We start from the raw sequence: 7,455 nt of genomic DNA, 5'->3' as shown, positions 1-7,455 counted from the left end.
GGCAGAAGGCGGTCCTGGAGATATTCTGGTCCGATGCCATGAAGGGCTTTATAGGTCATAACCAACACTTTGAATTGTGACTGGAAACTGATCGGCAACCAATGCAGACTGCAGAGTGTTGGTGTGACATGGGTATATTTAGGAAAGCCCATGATTGGTCTCGCAGCTGCATTCTGCACAATCTGAAGTTTCCAAACACTTTTCAAAGATAGCCCCATGTAGAGAGCATTACAGTAGTCGAGCCTTGAGGTGATGAGGCCATGAGTGACTGTGAGCAGTGACTCCCGGTCCAAATAGGGCCGCAACTGATGCACCAGAAGAACCTGGGCAAACGCCCCCCTCGCCACAGCTGAAAGATGTTTCTCTAATGTGAACTGTGGATCGAGGAGGATGCCCAAGTTGCGGACCCTCTCTGAGGGGGTTAGTGATTTCCCCCCTGCCCAGGGTAATGGACGGACACATGGGATTGTCCTTGGGAGGCAAAGCCCACAGCCACTCCATCTTATCAGGGTTGAGTTTGAGTCTGTTGACACCATCCAGACCCCAACAGCCTCCAGGCACCGGCACATCACTTCCACTGCTTCACTGACTGGACATGCCCATGCAGCACGAAAGGAATAAAACCAGCAGCGAGGTAAGTTGGAACCCACCCCTGCATGGCCCCCTTCCACACCTGACCTAAACTCTATGGAGAACTTGTGGGCTCTTCTTAAACAGGAGATTTATGGTGAAGGGAAACAGTGTACCTCACTGACGAGTGTCTGGGAGACTGTGGTTTTTGCTGCACAAAAAAAGCTATCGTCAACAGATCAAGAGACTGACAGACTCCATGAATAGAATTCTTAAGACTGTTACTGAAAAGAAGGGACGCTATATTGGTCACTTATATTTTGTGCACTTTCAGAAATGTTTATTGGTACATTTTGAGCTGTTGGTTTATTAGTCTCACTTTAACAGATGCAAATAAATGAGTGACATGGGAAAATTTTCATTTTTCATTTAGTTGCATACTAATTCTGCACACTAATACTTGCCCAATAATTGTGCACGCATAGATATTCTCCCAAGAAGCCAAAACTCACTTTTACTTTCTTAAATGTTCAGGTTTGAGGTTTATTAATATTTTGGCTTGACCAAGAACACTGTAGTTATTCAAAAACAAAATTAATTCTCCAAAATACAACTTGCCTAATAATTGGGCAGAGAGTGTATAATCTCCATTCCTTGGAGTTTTTTCTGTGGATAATAATGTTTTCCTGTTAATGGCCTTGTGTACTGTTGTGATTCCGTCTGAGGCTCCTCAGGGAATGGCTGAACCTCTGGCGGCTCCATGCTCAGAGGGGGAGGAGGAGGAACAGGAGGAGGAGGAGGAGGCCCAGGCAGACGGGGAGGAGGAATATCAGGCCGAGGGAGAGGGAGAACAGCCTGAGTCCCCCGGGGTGGAGCTCTCCCCAGCAAGCAGCCTGGAGTCCTTAGATGAAAATGCACAAGCCATCATCGATCTCAGGCAGAGAAGAGCAGCACAACGAAGGGGACAATTAGCCAGGTATTTCCAGCCCTAAATAGGCAACAGCTGGGTTTGGGTGTGGTTCTCCCCAGAAAGGCTGAAAAGGCAGACCCACCCTTCCTGTATTGTGGAGTATTATCTTTGGGAGTCCTGGGACCTGGCTGTGATCTTTGGCGTCTCTGATTCTGGCTTGTGACCTTGAAGGCTGAAACCTTGGGGGGAAAGGCGTGGGTCTTATTCTCTACAGTGGTGTGTGTGCCAGCAAGAAGTCTGCTGTATTGTCTGGCCGTCAGGACTCTGCTGTGAAGCCTCATAGCCTGCCTGTTGGGAAGAACAGGTTTTTCTCTGTGTTTATTTTTCAAACTATAAAGTGCCTTTGCTTTTACCAGCGTGTCTGGCTGTTTTTTTCCAGTTGGTGTTGAAGTCTGGGGGCACCCAGACAGAACATGTACCAAACAAATGAAAGAAATCTTTCTGATGGTTAATTCTGAATTACCTTTACCAAGGCCTTCCAATCATCTATGAACGCTGATGCTTCTGTCAAAGAAATTGTGAAGTGTATTTTAGGATAAATTGTGTATAAAATCTTAGGAAAAATTATGGATAAGAAGTAGATGTGGATCTTAAGATATCATATTTCTTTTTTATCCTTAGACCAGAATGACTAACTAACAAATTAATAAAACAAAATTACCATGATTTATACAGATCCACACATACAGTATAACAATCCTTACTTAAAGCTGGTTTCCACTTCTTTTTTCAAGGTAAAGTAGCATGTATCATTTTAATTACAGTGCTTTCTTCTGTTTATGATAATAGCCAGAATGGTACAACTTACATATTAAAACAGCTGTGACTACCTTGGCAGAATACCAATATTATAGAAATATTGAAAAATTAAATGGGATGTCACCAAGAACCCTTAATGAGAATGATTAACACTAGAGAATAAAATGGAAATGAAATTTTGAAGATCAGGGAAGTGAAGAACTTGCAGTAGGATATTTACTGGAAGATCTCAGTTTATTTATTTATTTATTTTTATTTATTTATTTATTTTGTCCAATACACAATGAGGGTTTTAGTGGGTATATATCTATATACACATAGTAAAATACATGAAGAAGGTTATAGAGGAGATACTCATAGTAAAATATATCTAAGAAATAATAGAAAAGAAGATAAAGTAATAGAACATATCAATGAAAGAATAGAAGAAGAGATATAGGAATAGAAGAAAGGTATAGGAGATATAGGAGAGCAATAGGACAGGGGACGGAAGGCACTCTAGTGCACTTGTACCCGCCCCTCACTGACCTCTTAGGAATCTGGATAGGTCAACCGTAAATAATCTAAGGGTAAAGTGTTGGGCGTTTGGGGATGACACTATGGAGTCCGGTAATGAGTTCCACGCTTCGACAACTCGGTTACTGAAGTCATATTTTTTACAGTCAAGTTTGGAGCGGTTAATCTGTTAAACCAGAACTTTGTTTTGATTGATTTGTAGCTAATTCAGAAGTTTTTTTCCCCACGAGACTGCGTGTATTTCAGTGCTAGTGAAGTAACTGTAGAAAAGCAAAAGCTAAAAGATGCCATTCTCCAGCAAGGATAGGAAAAATATTCCAAATTCTTATAGATTTAATAATTTTCTTTCTGGAGTTTTATAAGCACATGGAATAAGTGACCTTATATAAGCAGGATACTACTAGAGATTGTTTTTTTCTACACAAACATTAGCAGAATGTGTAATAATCAAGTTAAAACTGTGGCTGCACCTTGCTTATTTTGGATAACAAAGCTCAAGTAGCTTGGGAAAGAAATATCTCTATGAACATATGTCCCAGCTTTTGTAAATCACCCTCGCTGAAAACATATTTGCCTACTGGAGAATTTAGCACCAATAATTTATTATTTTGTTCCCAGGAGTCTTGCCAGCTATATTGTGTAAACAAAAATACTTCTTCCCACAGATGTTTCAATTCTATCTGAATTTTTTTCTTCAATATTATTTCAGCTTTGCGCCATAAAGATTAGTGCGTATATTATTGTAGTATTTTACACAATTCAGAAATGATGCACTAGAAAATGCCAAACTAGAAGATACAGAAAATTGGCTTAAATCATCACTACAACTATTAATCTTGTATTCTTGTAAAATAAAACACAATAGCAACGTAACCTAGTAAACTTATTATTATTAAGTAATAGTTCTTTGCTCTATCACTTACACCCTGGTCATCTTAACAGTGGTGGGTTTCACTTATTTTTGCTACCAGTTCAGGAATGAAAGCATGCGGGAGTGCACGCGACACTTCTACATATGCGCAGAAGCTGTTCTGCCAGGTGGGTGGAGCCTCTTACCACCGCTACTACTGGTTCACCTGAATTGGGCCAAACCGGTAGGAACCCACCATTGGTAGTCTTGCATTTGGACTATTGTAATGCATCTTACATGGAACTCTTTGGAAAGTATCTGGAAACTTTGTTTGGTATAAAATATGACAATATCACCAATCTTGGGAACTCAAGGCAACACTTCTGCTGCATGACCTGCATTTTTGATACAATTCAAGGTATTGATTATGAATTTTAGGACATGGTTTTAAAGCATATTTGTCCCCATTACATGAGCCCAGTAGGTAAGGAGGATATGATGAGGATTCTGTCAGTTTAAAATTTTGAACTGGTGAGATCAAGAAAGAGTGTCTTCTCTGCCATTACCTCCATCCTTGGAACATTCTCCCTCCAGAAACGAGGTGGACCACCACTCTCCTGGCTTTTGGGAAATATCTAATGCCATCTTGCTTGGGACCCACTAAGGACCATGCAATTGGTAATACTTTGAAATCCCTTCCCTGCTGTTAACTTTGAATTTTAACTCTTCTTATCCTCCTAATTTTACATACAGATTTTATATTTTTAAAATATTACTTATAAAATATCCAAGTCTCTTTGTGAAAGATCAGGACAATTTCTAAATTTGAAATATACATAAAATAAACATTGTCTTGTCATGCAGTTATTCTTTTATATGATTAAAATATATTCTTATCTTCAAGATTATTAAAACTAGCAATAAGGAAAAGGGATAAAGACATTCCCTAGGAAGCGTAAGTGAAATGCTTATCATACAAGGTGATTAATAATTTCTGGATACAGTAGACAAAACTATCTGAGTATAATGTAGACATAAAGAAGATTCTGAATTGGTTGAATACATTCTATTTCAAGGAAACTATTTAATAAGTAATACATTTTGAAACAATTCAGTTTGTATCCTTTCAAATATACTGGTAATGGAATATATGAATTAATGAGTCATGAATGGCCTTAATACATAATTGATTTATAACTGAATAATGCCCATCTTTTCTCAACATCTAAGGTATGCCTAGAGGTGTCTTTTTTAAATAGACAAGACATATTCCAAAATGTAAACCAACCCTCCTTTGATTGCTCATATATTTATGCTATTTACCATTAGTAAATAAGTACATCTTAAGAAGACAATTTTTCAATAAGCTTTGCAGTGTTGCCTTATTTTATTATTTGTTTTAAAAATGGTATAGAAATCACTAGGGTTGGAGGTAGTGGAACTTCTGGTATCTTTTATGGTGCATTTTAAAAAGATGGATAAAATTAATATAAGTAATTCTTAGATTAAACCATTAGTATAGTGATTGTTCAAAGTTACAACAGTACTGAAAACCGACTTAATACTGAGCCTCACACTTACAACCATTACAACATTCTCATGGTCATATAATCAAATTTGGGTGCTTGGCAACCAGCATGCATTTATATTGGTTACAGCATCCCGGAATCATGGGATCACTATTTGCATCCTTCCTAAAAGGTTCCTGACATGCAATATCAATGGGGAAAACCACATTCGCTTAACAACCATTAACAATTGCAGTTAACAATTGCAGTGATTCACTTAATGATCATTGAAAAAAAAAGGTTGTAACATTGTGCACAAGTCACTTAACAATTGCCTCGTTTGGCAAAAGAAATGCTAGTGTAAGTTGTGGTCATAAGTTGAGGTCTACTTATATTATAGATTGGTGTAAGGAAAACAAATAATTGCTGGTCTTCTGTTTGTTTTATATAAATATAAATATATAAATATATATATATATATATATATATATATATATATATATATATATATATATATATAAATTTGTTTTATTTGTTTTTATATATATATATATATATATATATATATATATATATATATATATTCAGCAAAAACATGTGATATATATCACACACACACACACATATATATACACACACACATAAGTACATAGTATGGTGTGTATGTATATGTATATATATATGTATGGCCAATGTGCATGCCCAAACACAGACATACACACACACATACTCAGAAACACACACTATAATTTGAAGTGTAACAAGTGAATCTGGTAATTGCATAAATACATTAAAGATAAGCTTTATTGAAGAAATGATGTAGTGATAGGAAAGTCTGAGTTCTTAAAATGTTGTGGCTTTTATTTCAATCTGTAGACAAAGTCAACCAAGTGAGAAACTGAACTGCAGAGGTTAAAGGCAAATGAGAACTAATCTAAGAAGGTAAGACTGATGACAGCCCTTAGAGTATCAGTCTACCTAGGAAACATGTTACAAAGTGACTTGCAAAATAAGTCTTTTAAATCAGGAAAGGAATGTTCCTCTGCTAATTACCTCCACATATTTTCCCTTATTGTCAATAGCTTTACATCTGTAGAAAGCCAGTGCATACAAAGTTGAGTCCCAAGAAATCTTCTAAGACTAATCCAGTGCTGATTTGATTTGCATTGGATTAGCCAGCACCACATAAATTATGACTTTTATTATTAGTTTATTATCTAAGCATAGAATGCTAGAAAGAAATTATAAAAATAGGCTCTGGACCTTATCCATTAATAGGATAATTCCCCTGGAGTTGAATATGGTTTACCTAGTGCAGTGATGGTGAACCTATGGCATGGGTGCCACAGATGGCACGCAGAGCCATATCTGCTGGCATGCGAACCATTGCCCTAGCTCAGCTCCAACATGCATGTTTGTGCTGGCCAGCTGTTTTTTGGCTTGCCCAGAGGCTCTGTGAAGGTGTTTTTGGCTTCCAGAGAGCCTCCGGGGGGTGGGGGTGCATTTTTATCCTCCCCTGACTCCAGAGAAACCTTTGGAGCCTGGGGAAGGTGAAACACAAGTCTACCGGGCCCACCAGAAGTTAGGAAACAGGCCGTTTTCAACTTCCAGAGGGCCTCCGGGGGATAGGGAAAGCTGTTTTTGCTCTCCCCAGACATTGAATGGTGGGTGTGGGCACTTGTGCTTGTACGATAGCATGTGTGCGCCCTCTTTCGTCACCCAAGGAAAAAAGCTTTGCCATCACTGACCTAGTGTATATATTTAGTCAGGGAGGCTAAATGGATTAGATATGGCCAGTTGATTAGATATGGCCAGATGATACCCAGTTGTACATCTCCACACCATGTCCAGTCAACGAAGCAGTGGAAGTGATGTGCCGGTGCCTGGAGGCTGTTGGGGTATGGATGGGTGTCAATAGACTCAAACTCAACCCTGATAAGATGGAATGGCTGTGGGTTTTGCCTCCCAAGGACAATTCCAACTGTCTGTCCATTATTGACCCCCTCAGAGAAGGTCCACAACTTGGGCATCCTCCTCGATACACAGCTCATATTACAGAAACATATTTCAGCTGTGGCGAGGGGGGCATCTCCCAGGTTTGCCTGGTGTACCAGTTGCGGCCAACTGGAAGTAACTGCTCACAGTCACTCATGCCCTCATCACCTCAAGGTTCGACTACTGTAACACTCTCTACATGGGGCTACCTTTGAAAAGTGTTCGGAAACTTCAGATCATGCAAAATGCAGCTGTGAGAGCAATCATGGGCTTCCCTAAATATGCCC

This window comes from Erythrolamprus reginae, chromosome 5, assembly GCF_031021105.1.
Source record: "Erythrolamprus reginae isolate rEryReg1 chromosome 5, rEryReg1.hap1, whole genome shotgun sequence".
NCBI lineage: Eukaryota > Metazoa > Chordata > Lepidosauria > Squamata > Dipsadidae > Erythrolamprus > Erythrolamprus reginae.
Note: the sequence above shows the minus strand (reverse complement) of the source record.